The sequence below is a fragment of the Brassica napus genome, chromosome C6 (genome assembly GCF_020379485.1).
Source record: "Brassica napus cultivar Da-Ae chromosome C6, Da-Ae, whole genome shotgun sequence".
Lineage (NCBI taxonomy): Eukaryota > Viridiplantae > Streptophyta > Magnoliopsida > Brassicales > Brassicaceae > Brassica > Brassica napus.
The window spans coordinates 16,193,053-16,206,021 of NC_063449.1; the positions used below are offsets into that span (position 1 = coordinate 16,193,053).

The 12,969-nt window shown below is 43.6% G+C and overlaps 1 non-coding gene across 1 annotated transcript; it reads left to right on the forward strand.

Annotated features, from left to right (window-relative positions):
- Nucleotides 1-8,011: 8,011 nt before the first annotated feature.
- Nucleotides 8,012-8,118, forward strand: LOC125589523. The gene has a single exon (XR_007325705.1). It is a non-coding gene; the product is annotated as a small nucleolar RNA R71 (small nucleolar RNA).
- Nucleotides 8,119-12,969: the final 4,851 nt, after the last annotated feature.

The window sequence follows — 12,969 nt, forward strand, 5'->3', positions numbered from 1 at the left end:
ACAGTCTCTGTGTTAGGAAGTTGAAGGAGATATCGAAAAGAGAAAGAAATGTAAAGAAAGACTGGTATATACAATGGGAAGTGGTAGAGTACCTCTCTATGAAGCGTGGGAGGAGGCCGATGCCTCATCCTCGGTGTCAGCTTCCTCATCTGTAGAGGCAAGGGATGGAGATCTGTTTCCTGATTCGGACTGTGGAGCTGGTGGGTTTCTCTTCTGGCGGAGCAGTTCTTTCTCGGTGGCGGGAAGTCTGAGTGCTAAAGGACCAATTGCAGGCTGAAGCTGGGGGGTAAGGAAGTCAAAGTCTGATGATGAACATCCCGCTACAGCTCCTCTAGTCAGTATATCAGCTACCTTCTTCATGAATTGAGCTGAAGCTTATGCTTGCCTCTTCACAGTCTTACTCAACGCCTTACACTTGTCTTTGAGCTTGAAGATTGTTCTGTCCTGAGCTTTGTTCCATCGTTGGAGTTTGCTGATATGCTCATGAGCCTGGCGAAAGGGTCCATGGGGAAGAGCTCCCGGATGCTGCGCAAAGTAGTAACGAGGAGGACCATAGAGGAGCTCGGAGTTTAGACCGGAAGCTTCTTCTTGGAAAACACCACATCTATCCGCTGTCTTCTTTCTCTTTGGAGATCGTATGGGGCCTAGAGGACCATGGGGACCAAGGAAGTGCTCACTCCCAATATCAAAGCTAATAGCTCCAGGCCTATTCAAGCTTGTCAGGGCGGTGTTTGGGAGAAGCACTTCAACCTCTCGTGTAGACTGTATGTAGGAATAGACGCAAGTTCCATTGAACCTCCCACTGAAGTACTGAGCTTTCTTCAAGTAGCTTCCGTCTAAGAAGGCGGGACCAGTTGGATTATCTTCTAAGGGTATATCCTTAAACTGAAGCAATGGGGTTATCATGCCGCCAATGCCAACCTGAGGCTCTGAGTCACTTGTTGTCCAAGCCCATTCCTTGTAGTGGACGAGGCGCTTCACAAAGAATCCCACCATGCCAAAGTTCTTGTAAAAGTCAGCATCGACCAAAGGCAACTGAGAGGGATGAGCATAATGCTGAACGGTTTGGTGAAAAAGTTGTAGCTCCTCATCGTTAACAGTGCCTGCTTCCTTTCTTGGAAAGATGGTGTGGACAATTATCCGGTGGAGATAGCGCACTGAAGGGTGGCGAATGGAAGCATTCTTGTCACGGCTTGGCTTGCGAGTCTTCCCCGCCAACACCTTCCAAACCTATTCTAGCCATGCTTTCCTCCCTAGGGGCATCATATAGGATAGGGATGGAAGATTCCTCCAAATCCTGAAGACCAAGAGCCTGTCCAATCTCCTTGAAGGTCATGTTGTAAACCTTCCCATGGATTTTGAACTTGATCTTTCCCCATCCTTGCCTCACATGTTTGGCGGTGTGAAAAGTGGCTACCAATGATGACAAGAACTGACAAGACTCTTCTTCGTAGGTAGGATAGGCCATAGTGAAGAAGCTTTGCATGTTCATGTGCTCCAACATTTCCTTGATGTCGTCACCTATCTCCAACTCTTCCATGATCTTGATATCTGCAAATCGAGTTGGAGGCCACAATACACCATTCTTCAAATGACCATATAGCTCATCTTCAGTTGGTGTCTTTGTCCTATCTCTCTAAGTGTCGACCTTCTTCCCCGTAGACACTTTGGCTCGCTTGTGCGGAGCTTGGTCTTCTTCAGTGATGTCTTCATTCTCCTCCTCTTGGGGAAGAGCTACCCCCTTGCCTTTCGGTTCCTTAGACCTTTTGGAATGGGCTGACCTTCTACCACCAGCATCCACACTCTCAGCAGTGGCGACTTGCTTTCCTTCTCTCTTTTTTGCTGCCAATACTTGCTGCCTAGAAGTTCCTCCCGGAGTCGATACTGAGGATAGAGACTTCCCATGTCTAGCAGTCTCTTGCCTTGCAAGCTCTTGTTTCTCAGCTTCCATCTTTTGTTGGTCCTTTCTCCCCATTTGTACCTAAAAATTTCAAACTTTGGAAAAGGATAAGCAAATAGGAGAAGGAAACTTGACAATGCAATTGTGAATTCAATTCATAATGATTCAGTTATAACAAAACTATCACATTGCACACAAGATGTGATCATAAGCAAAGAGTAAGGCTTTTAAGCAAAATTTTAGCATCAAATGAGTTCTTCAATTAGTAAGCTCTCTAATTAAGTTCTCAAACACCTTAGCTAACCAATCCTAGCCAAACTCACAAAGGATTATACCAATTCTGAAAAATCCCCAATTCTCATGAACCCTAATTTTCAAAGTTCAATTGCAACTCAAATTCACCATGTAATTATCAACCCTATATGATATAGAAGCTTTCCCTAGTCTATTTCACAATAATCTAGCAAGAAAAAGATCAAATTTCGAGTTCAAATTTCTAGGGTTCATGAGACCTACGAAATTGAACTTATTGATACAATACCTTGCTTTGGATGAAAGAAAATGAAGATATGAAACAAGAGAATAGACTACAGGGGCGAAAGCTTGGATTTAGGAAGAAGAATGGGTTGATTTGGTGAAGAATTGAGTGAGTTATGGGATGATTTGGCTAGGGAGGTTTTGATGTTTGTGAAAGAGGAATGAGGGAAATGGGAGAGAGAGACGCGGGGTAGGGTAGTTTTAGGGGTGAAACGGGTCGGGTTTAGGGTTAGAAACCATACCTGAGCGGGTTAGACTCGAGTGACGCGGGTAGAAAGAGACACCGGGACCCGCGTTGCGCTCCCCGCGTGACAATGTCTTCGATCTTGTGCGTCGTGCGCGCGGGTTGAGCACCCCGCGTGACTCCACCCCGCGTCAAGCATCGAACTTGTGCGTTGTGCGCGCGGGTTGAGCACCCCGCGTGATTCCACCCCGCGTTAAGCCAACGAACTTGTGCGTTGTGCGCGCGGGTTGGCATCCCGCGTGGACTACCCCGCGTTTCAACAGCACATCATTTTTTTTTTATTTTTATTTTATTTTTTTTATGTACAAGGATAGACTTGGGACTTCCTCCCAAGTGAGCTTGTTTTAAGTCTCTAGCTTGACTTTGCTTCCCTTTGGCTAGGCGGTGATGGGTCGGAGAGTGAAACCGATATTCTTTTCTCCTCTATTGTGGTTCCCATGTAGAGCTTAACTCTTTGTCCATTAACTGTAAAGTCTCCACCATTCTTATCCCATAACACAATTGCCCCATATGGCCTAACTTCTTTGATCTTGAAAGGACCGGACCATCTTGACTTGAGTTTCCCGGGAAACAACTTCAGTCTAGAGTTGTAGAGAAGCACTTGATCTCCAGCACTGAACTCTCTCTTCAAGATCTTCTTGTCATGAAAAGCTTTGGTTTTCTCCTTGTAAATCTTTGAGTTCTCAAAAGCATCCAGTCTAATCTCATCAAGCTCATTGAGTTGGAGAAATCTCTTCTCCTTGGCACTCTTGATGTCAAAGTTCAGTAACTTAACAGCCCATAATGCCTTGTATTCAAGCTCAACTGGTAGATGACAAGCCTTTCCATACACAAGGTTGAAAGGTGTGGTTCCTAAAGGGGTTTTGTAAGCTGTCCTATAAGCCCAAAGTGCATCATCTAGCTTGATAGACCAGTCTTTCCTTGTAGTCCCCACAGTTTTCTCCAAAATAGACTTAATTTCTCTGTTGGAGATCTCAACTTGACCACTTGTCTGAGGATGGTAGGGAGTTGCAACCTTATGCTTCACACCATTCTTCTTGAGAAGACTTTCAAACAATTTGTTGATGAAGTGGGAGCCTCCATCACTGATGACAACTCTTGGAACTCCAAACCTTGGAAAGATGGTGCTTTTGAACATCTTGATCACCACTCTAGCATCATTGGTAGGACTTGCTACAGCTTCTACCCACTTGGAGACATAGTCAACAGCTACAAGAATGTATTTGTTGCCAAAAGATGATGGGAATGGTCCCATGAAATCAATGCCCCACACATCAAACACCTCCACTTCTAAAAATTGGGTTTTGAGGCATCTCATTCCTTTTGGTGATGTTCCCTCTTCTTTGGCATGAATCACACCTAGAGACAAAGTCTTGAGTGTCCTTGAACATATGAGGCCACCAAAACCCAGCTTGTAACACCTTTGAGGCAGTCTTGAAAGTAGCAAAATGACCTCCATAAGATGATCCATGACAGTGTGTGAGAATTCCTTCGACTTCTTCTTCAGCTACTACTCTTCTATAGAGTTGATCTCTACAAAGGATGTAGAGGTAAGGCTCATCCCAATAGTATCTCTTCACATCTTTGTAGAACTTCTTCTTGGCATATCCGTCAAGACCCATTGGCTCTCTTCCACAAGCTAAGTAGTTCACCAGATCAGCATACCAAGGACCTTTCTCTTCAGTTGCCTTCACCTCTTCAAGCTTCTTTCCAGTTTCACACACCGCTATCACTGCTCCAATTGCCATGATCTGTTCCTCTGGAAGCCCTTCATCAATAGGGATCCCACTATCAATCTTCAGTCTAGACAAGTGATCAGCTACACCATTCTCGACTCCTGGCTTGTCTCTGATCTCAAGGTCAAACTCTTGTAGCAGCAAGATCCACCTCAACAGTCTTGGCTTAGCATCCTTCTTTGCCATGAGATGTCTCAACGCAGCATGATCAGTGTAGACTATGACTTTTGACCCAACCAAGTAGCTTCTGAACTTCTCAAAGGCGTAGACAATGGCTAGCAGCTCCTTCTCAGTTGTAGCATATTTCATTTGGGCTTCATCAAGAGTTTTACTCGCATAGTAGATCACATGAGTCTTCTTGTCCTTCTTTTGACCAAGAACAGCTCCCACAGCATAGTCACTAGCATCACACATGATCTCAAAGGGGAGATCCCAATCTGGTGGCTGCACAATGGGGGCACTAACCAGCTTGTCTTTCAACTTCTTGAATGCTTCCAGACATTCCCAATCAAAGTTGAATGCAGCTTCCTTGCATAAAAGCTTAGTCATTGGCCTTGCTATCATTGAGAAGTCTTGGATAATCTTCTGTAGAATCCGGCATGACCAAGGAAGCTTCTAATGTCTTTAACCATCTTTGGTGGGGCTAATCCAACCATCACTTCGATCTTGGCCTTGTCTACCTCAATCCCCCTTTCTGAAATCTTGTGTCCAAGCACAATCCCTTCCTTAACCATGAAGTGACACTTCTCCCAGTTCAGCACAAGGTTGGTTTCTTCACATCTCTTGAGGACCCTGCTAAGATTGGACAAACAACCAGAAAACGAAGATCCGTAGATAGAGAAGTCATCCATAAATACCTCCACTACATCCTCTATAAGATCAGAGAAAATAGACATCATTCATCTTTGGAAAGTTGCTGGAGCATTACATAGCCCAAATGACATCCTTCGATAAGCAAAGGTACCATAAGGGCATGTGAAAGTCGTTTTCTCTTGATCATTTGGATGTATGGGGATTTGGAAGAATCCTGAATACCCATCAAGAAAACAATAATAGGGATGATTTGCAAGTCTCTCTAGCATTTGATCAATGAATGGCAATGGAAAATGATCTTTTCTAGATGCTGAGTTAAGTTTTCGATAATCTATGCACATCCTATGGCCTGTTATTGTTCTTGTTGGTATTAGTTCATCCTTATCATTTTTGACCACAGTAATTCCTCCCTTCTTTGGGACAACATGCACAGGAGATACCCATTTGCTATCTGAAATAGGATATATTACTCCTGCATCTAAGAGTTTTAGAATCTCTTTCTTAACAACATTTTTCAAGTTGGGATTCAACCTTCTTTGATGTTCTATAGAATTCATAGATTCATCCTCTAGATGTATCCTATGCATGCATAAAGAAGGTGATATCCCTTTAATATCATCTAGTGAGTAGCCTATTGCCTTTCTATACTTTTTAAGTTCATTCAAAAGTTTAGACAATTCATCTTCACTAAGCTCACTACTCACTATGACAGGGTAAGTTTCATTAGGGCCAAGGAAGGCATACCTTACACCATGGGGAAGAGGTTTAAGCTCCACTTTTGGTGTTTTGAGTTCACTCCAATCATCCTCTTGGTGGTTCTCTTGTTGAGTGGCCGAGGAAGCATGGTGAGCCTCATATGTAAGCTCCTCATTCTGACCTTCACCACTAATCCCCTTGTGAGAATCCAGCATCTTCACATAGGCATCACTTTTCTTGTTCTCAATCACTTGGACTTCTCTCTCGATTGTTAAAGCATGCTGTAGAGAGTCTTCAAGTGCCAACTCCTCTAGAAGCTCATCAGCTAGAGCATCCATTTCATCAATGTAGAAAACTTGGTTCTGGATGGTTGGCTTCTTCATCACTTCATTGATGTCAAAGTGCAGAATGTTCCCTTGTCCAAGATGAAGATCAATCTTTCCTTGTCTAACATTCACAATAGCTCCTGCTGTGGCTAAGAATGGTCTTCCAAGGATCAAAGGGTCTTGGGCTTCCTCCCCCATCTCCAACACAACAAAATCAGTAGGGATCTCAAAGTTACCAACCATCAAGGGGAGGTCTTATAAAATACCTGCAGGAATCTTCACTGATCTATCAACCAACACCAAAGAGAGTTAACACTTCTTGTATTGAGTAAATCCAAGCTTCTTTGCAATAGACAAAGGCATCAAGCTGACACTAGCCCCAAGATCGCAAAGACACCGTTCAAATACCATGGGTCTTAGAGCACAAGGTAAGGTGAAACATCCTGGATCCACTAGCTTCCTTGGAACATCTAACCTCTGGATAATGGCACTGCACTCTTGGGTAAGGATCATCATGCCCTCCATCTCTTTCTTCTTTGAAGCTACAACATCTTTCAAGAATTTGCTGTATTGAGGAACCAGCATAAAAGCATCAATGATGGGCATTGTGATCTGAACTTCACTCATTTGTTTCTCAAAGAGTGCCTTGTACTTCTCCAATAGCTGTCTTTTGAATCTTCCAGGGAATGGTAGCTTTGGCTCATAGGGAGGAGGAACAAAAGAGGAGTCCTTTGTTGGAGTAGCAGTTTCACCATGTTTCACCGTCCTCTTCTCTTCACCAACCTTTCCTTTACCCTTAGCTTCAACAATCTTTTCTAGAATCTCTTCATCAACCTTTTCATCTACAATCACCACCTCATCATCAATGTTGATAGCCACCTCCCCACCTTGCTTTTCACCATCCTTGGTGAGAATTCTTGGAGATAACTGTTTACCACTCCATAGGGTGATTGCTTTCATAGTTTCCTTGGGATTTTGCTCTGGCTTTCCAGGTAATGCCCCTTGTTGGCGACTTGGTTGAGAATTCATTGAAGCAAACTGGTTCTCCAAATGTCTGATCTTGTTGTTGAGCTCATTGTAGCTTCCATCAATCTTGGAGTGAATGTTCTTGAACTCATACCCCATTGTCTTCTCATTCTTAGCCTGAAAATCCAAGAGTTTCTTGAACATTGCATCCACACTTGTATCTGAAGCTGAAGCTTGGGAAGAACTTCCTTGAGCCTGAGTAGACTGATTGTTGTTATTGTTGAAACCAGGAGGGGTGTTTTGTCTAGGTTGATAGCTTCCTTGCTGAGTGTTTTGCTTCTGTTGGTATCCTCCTTGCTGGTTGTTAGAGTAGGGCCTTTGCTGGTAGTTGTTGTACTGAAAGTTAGGCTCCTTCCTGTACCAAGAACCATTGTTGTTGATGAAGCACAACTCCTCTTGGCCTTCCAAACCATCAACCTCATTGATATTGGGAGGAACCTCTTGATTAGGACCACCCACAAAGTTCATCTGCTCTTGCTTAGCTTGGTTGGAAAGAAGCAAGTCCATCTTCTCTTGCAAGGATTTGATCTCTTTCTTTGTCTGTTGATCATCACTTCTGTTGACCCTATGCTCCTCACTGTAGACCGAGTCACTCTTAGCCATGTTCTCTACCAGTTCCTCTGCCTCTTCCTCGGTTCTCCCCAAGAAGAAACCATTGCTGGCAGTGTCGAGCCTGTTTCTGCACTGTGGTAGAGCTCCTCTGTAGAAGGTGCTAAGCAAACTCTCCTTGCTGAAACCATGATGAGGGCATTGAGACCAATAGCCCTTGAACCTCTCCCATGCTTCACTGAAACTCTCTAGACCTTTCTGTTGAAACCCAGAGATTTCGTTCCTGATCTTAGTTGTCCTTGAAGTAGAGAAGAACTTGTCTAGGAAAGCTCTCTTACACTCTTCCCAAGTGGTGACAGTGTCGCTTGGAAGAGTCTTCTCCCATTGGTGTGCCTTGTCTCCCAAAGAGAAAGGGAACAGCTTCAACTCGAAGGCATCTTCAGAAACACCATTGGTCTTAGACAAGCCACAATACTTGTCAAACTTGTATAAGTGATCAAAATGGTCTTCAGCAGCAAGACCATGATACTTGTTGTTCTCTATGGTGTTGAGCAGCCCTGACTTGATCTCGAAGTTGTTGTTCTCCACTGGTGGTGCTCTGATTCCTAACCTATGACTATCAATGTGAGGTTGATCATAGGCTCCAATGGCGCGAGCTTGTCGCGGTGGATGTTGTGGCTGGCGCTGTGGTCGAAGGTGATCAGCTCTTGGATCAATGCCTCTTTGGGCATCACCAGCTTGAGGCAAATTCTCCATATCAAACCCCAACCTTTGCAAATGAGCTTGTTTCTCTACTTCTCTTCTCTGTCTTGCAATCTCCCTCTCAAGTGCTCTAATGTCTTCAACTCTTGGAACTAGGTTTGTTGGACCTCTGCTCTTTGTGTTCATACACCTGAAATCCAAAGGGAGAAAAAGAAAGAAAAGCAATAACACAATTAAACAAAAATTGACTTAGTCTCAAGCAAATGACTAAATCTCAATGTCACAATCAACCTAGAATTTGGCAACGGCGCCAATTTGATGCAAGACTTTTCAAGGGTCTAAGATCAAATCAATGTAGTATAAAAGATTGTCGAACCAATCCTAGGTGATTCTAAAGCAAAGGGAATGCAAGTTTATGCTTAAGCTAAATGCGATCCGGTTTTAAAGATTGTATGAACTAAAAACTATAAGCTAATGCAATAAAGTAATGATCTTTCTTTCTTAATTTGAAGTAAAAGGACTCATGGGGCTAGGCATTTGATCTCAGGTGATGTAGATTCAATCTAAGGGTGGCAAGATAATCAATCAAACACTTTCCTTATGCCTAGACACTAAGCTAAACAAGCTCTATCTCTAGATGAATGTTCTTTTGGTAAAGCAACTCAAGCATCTAATTTCTTAGGTTGAATGTCACTAAAGCAAACATGGAGAACAAATCCAATAGCAATCTTAACTCCTTTAGCAACTAATCTCTTAGGTAAAGAAAGCTAAAAGCATTGAAGAGTTGGTTCAAGCATTTCATCATACACCTTGTGGGCAGGAAATGCCTAGAGATCTATTTTAGTATGATCAAGACTAAAATAGCATTTGGAACCCTCAACAAGCAAGGAAACAAGTAGATCTAACTTTAAACACCCTAGATCATCTCTAATCACCCTTAATCACCCTAGCCCATGAATCCAAAGATGACTACTCAATACTCTTCATGATGAGCCCAAGAATCAATGATGATTTGGTGCTAATCATGATTAATGATCAGATTAATCAAGGAAATGACAAGAAGAAATGATCAAGGTAAGATCTTTCACCTAAAAGTTCTTTCTTATTTTGATAGAAAAAAAAAAGATAAGATCCCCTCTTGGGATTACAAAAGTATTTATATGTCTTTGGTAAACCTAATGGTTTCCATTAAAAAGTCTAAAAAGCCCTTGAAAATATTAAAATTCGACTAAGGTAAAGTATCGACTCGGGTTGGAGCGACTGGGCATACCCCGCGTCACACAACCCGCGTCGGATGCTCGCTGATCTTCTGCTTCATGCGGGCGGGTAGTGGAACCCGCGGCCTTCACCCCGCGTCAGACCGTTGCCGATCTTTCCCGTCATGCGCGCGGGTAATGGAACCTACGGCCTTCGTCCCGCATCAGACTGTCGAGGCTACTCTCTCGTCATGCGCGCGGGTAGTCGATCCTGCGTGGCTCCGTCCCGCGTGACTCCGTCCCGCCTCTTCGTGACGCGGGTTGAGACGATCGACACCAACCCGCGTCATCTTCTCGCGCTGGATTTCCGATGATTCTTCTAGCTTGTGCGAGCGGGTACTCGACCCCGCGTTGCTCCAAGCCACGTTGAAGTTCTTCACTATGTTCTTCTCGACATCTCGACGCGGGTAAACTAACCCGCACTGGTTCTCCCCGAGTTGAACTGGCTTGAACTCGAACTAAACTTCATTTTCATCTTTTCTTTAACTCCCATGCCTCTAAACACCTCCAATCACTCTGTAGGTCACTCTAATACCTGATTAAGACATATGAATGCAAAATGGATCCTAAAGATGCTAAACTCTTACTCTATATGATCATTATGTACAAAATGGAAGCTTAAAACAATGCAAATATGCAAGATATCAATATATCAAGTCATCGACGCGGATTTAAATATTGGATAAAGAATAATAAAAACCTTTTTGGTGGAATCATAGAGACTCACGTGAAGCAACCAAAGAGCCAAAAGTTCATTGCTCAGGTCCTTCCAGGTTGGCTCTACGATGATAACTATGATTTCTCGGAGTTGGGAAAGATTTGGATTGTCTGGCACCCTAGTGTCAAAGTTACTATCATCAAGAAGTCTCTTCAGATGATCACATGTAATATTTTTCTGCCAGATGCTGCGGAATGGATTGTAGTTTATGTAGTTTATGCTTCGAATTTCGCTGAGGTTAGAAACACATTATGGGAGGAAATTAAAGAGGTTTCAGCAAGTGGTGATACGTCTGCTAGGCCTTGGATTATTTTGGGAGATTTAAACCAGATTAGGCATCCTATGGAGCACTCAGCCGCTGCCACAGAGAATGTAGACAGTAATACCCGTGTTTTCAGAGAGTGTCTTCGCTTCTCTGGGCTAAACGATCTGAATTACCGGGGAAGTGAATACACTTGGTGGAACATGAACCCTCTACAGCCGGTTGCAAAGAAATTGGATCGAGTGCTGATTAATGAAGCTTGGTCGTCTGCCTATCCATCATCTTACGCTACATTTGGGGAAAGAGATTTCTCTGATCATGCCTCAATGGGAGTGAGCCTAGAGCTGGAGTCAAATCACAGGAAAGCACCATTCAAGTTCTATAACTTCCTGCTTAAAAATGAGGATTTCCACTCCATGATATGTTACCACTGGTATTCTTTCAACGTTGTTGGGTCTGCGATGTTCCGTCTCGCCAGGAAGCTGAAGCTATTAAAAAGCCAGGAAGCTGAAACTATTAAAAAAGGAGATCCGAGAATTCAGTAGGTCAAACTACTCGGGAATTGAAAAAAGAGTAAAAGAGGCTCACGCGATTCTACTGCAACACCAGGCTGAGACAATGTCGGAGCCCTCAACACAAAATGCAACTCTAGAACTTCAAGCACAACAGAAGTGGCTCTTGCTTGTCAAAGCCGAGGATAATTTCTTCCTTCAAAGATCTAGGGTTCAATGGTTGGCAAACAGGGACTGTAACACTGCCTACTTTCACCAAATGATGAACATGAGGAGAGCTACATACCATATTCACTACCTGATTGCGCCATCAGGGGAGAGATTTGATACTCAATCAGGGGTGATGAATCACTACATTGAGTATTTCTCCACCCTCCTAGGCGATATAGAAGAGCCACGAATGTTCATTCAAGAAGATATGGATCTGCTACTACCTAACAAGTGTAGTGATGATCAGAAATGTGCCCTGACAAAGCCGTTTACGAGAGCGGAGATCAGGGATGTCTTCTTCGCTCTGCCCCATAACAAAACTTGTGGACCGGATGGCTACTCTGCGGAATTCTTTTGTGGCTGCTGGGATATTGTTGGATCTGAGGTCTGTGAAGCAATAGAAGAGTTCTTTGCTTCAAGTTCCATGCTAAGGCAATGGAATGCAACAACTCTGATTTTAGTTCCAAAAATACCCAATACTTCAACGACCTCAGACTTCAGACCAATCTCTTGTTTGAATACAATTTACAAAGTTGTATCCAAACTCTTAGCATCAAGACTCCTGCCCGTTCTTATGGAAATTATACCGCCACACCAGTCTGCTTTTATGCCTGAGAGGCTCTTGGGAGAAAATGTCCTACTAGCGACTGATCTCGTTTAGGGCTACAATAGGTCAGACAGTGAACCGAAGGCAATGCTCAAGGCCGATCTCAGAAAAGCGTTTGACTCTGTCAGATGGGATTTCGTTCTTGCAGCTCTAAGGGCGTTGAATGTTCCACTTCAGTTCATTCAATGGATTTCCAAATTTATATGCACTCCATCCTTCACAATTTCGATCAATGGGAGTGCTGAGGGTAACTTCAAATGCTCAAGGGGTTTGAGACAGGGAGACCCACTGTCCCCCTATCTCTTCGTTCTTGCCATGGAAGTCTTCTCTAAACTGCTCCTTTCAAGGTTTGAGGCGGGCTATATTCACTATCACCCAAGAACGGCTGAGCTGAAGGTTACCCACTTAATGTTTGCTGATGACGTCATGATATTTTTTGATGGTGGAAGTTCTTCACTACACGGAGTTAACGAGGCCTTAGATGATTTTGCCTCCTGGTCTGGTCTGAGAATAAATGCGGCAAAGACTCAGCTCTTCAAGGCGGGAGTGAACCAGATTGAATCAAACGCTATGGATAGCTATGGATTCACCGCTGGTTCACTGCCAATCCGTTATCTCGGTCTTCCTCTCATAAGCCGAAAGCTTAAAATCTCAGAATATGAGCCTCTCCTGGACAAACTAAACAGTAAGTTCAGATCATGGACAGTGAGAACACTATCTTTTACAGGACGAGCTCATCTTTTGGCTTCAGTTATTATGGGAATGATAAATTTCTGGATCTCCACGTTTGTTCTGCCTAAAGGGTGCATCCGTCTGATTGATTCTATGTGTGTTAGGTTCCTTTGGTCCGGAAATATGGATCGTATAGGACAAGC